We start from the raw sequence: 1324 nt of genomic DNA, 5'->3' as shown, positions 1-1324 counted from the left end.
AAGTTTCCAGGGCAGTAGGAAGTCAGGTCACACAGTCACATGACAGCTAGGGGTAGAGGCCTCAGTGAGAGGACCAAGATGGCCGCTGCTGAGGAAGCTGCTGCAGGAAGTGGCGGTTTGCTCTGTTTACTGCAAAAAAAAAAAAAAAAAAGAGAATGAAGGCGAGAATTATTAACCCCCTCCAGAATCAGGGAAATTTTAACTTTTTAGCACCACAGCGATTCATACACTCAGTTTTCTTTTTTTTTTTTCTAAATCTGGATGAATTTGAGAATTTTTTGGGGGAAGTGATGTAGTAAAGTCATATACAGTTCTATCTGCAGGTAAAGGGAAATTGGGGAGAAAAAATGACTAGTGTAATTACTCCAGAAGACACTAGATGGCACTACAGTATCAGTCATTTTAAGTCTGGACAGTCTGACACCTAAAGAGACTCTGAACTTGTAAATTAACCCTTTGCAGCCAGAGCCTTTTTTTTTTTTTTTTTGCAATTTATTTTTGCACAAATGTTTAAAAAAAAAAATTTTGGATCTGAAGTATAGTTAAGTTAGGACCTGGGGGTACTGGTGGGCAACAGGCTTGGCAGTGGCATGCAATGCCAAGCCCCTGCAAGCAAAGCCAACAGAATACTGGGATGTATAAAAAAGGGGATTCACTCCAGAAATAAAGAGATTATTCTCCCGCTCTACAAGACTCTGGTCCGGCCACATCTGGAGTATGCTGTCCAGTTCTGGGCACCGGTCCTCAGGAAGGATGTGCTGGAACTGGAGAAAGTCCAGAGAAGGGCAACAAAAATAATTAGGGGAATGGAGGATCTAAGCTATGAGGAAAGACTACAAGCACTGAACTTATTCTCTCTGGAAAAGAGACGATTGAGGGGGGATATGATATCAATGTACAAATACTGTACTGGCGACCCTAGCATAAGGAACAAACTTTTCAGAGAAAGGGAATACAATAAGACTCGTGGCCACTCACTAAAACTAGAGGAAAGGCTGTTTCTCTTCCACAAGCAGTCGTATCAGTAGGGAGCATCGATGGTTTCAAAAAACTATTAGATGGGCACAGGGGCAGACTGGCAACTTTCGGCCCAGGGGGCAAGTACAAACCGGAGGCCCATGATGCAGCCACTCGCCCCCCCCCCCCCCCCCCACTCGCCTCTTCCCGTCCTCCTCCTTGACCCCACATTCTAAGCTGAAGCTCTGCTCCAGATACTCTCTACTTACCAGCTGAATCTGGGTTCCCGACCTGGCCAGCAGGGGGCGGTTGGGGGGAGCTGGGACAGCTCGGTTGGGCCTGGCCGGGGGAGAAGCTTCTCCAGTGG

Source organism: Pelophylax lessonae, assembly GCF_965119305.1.
Source record: "Pelophylax lessonae genome assembly, chromosome: 10".
Taxonomy (NCBI): Eukaryota; Metazoa; Chordata; class Amphibia; order Anura; family Ranidae; genus Pelophylax; species Pelophylax lessonae.
This window is presented reverse-complemented; position numbering follows the sequence as displayed.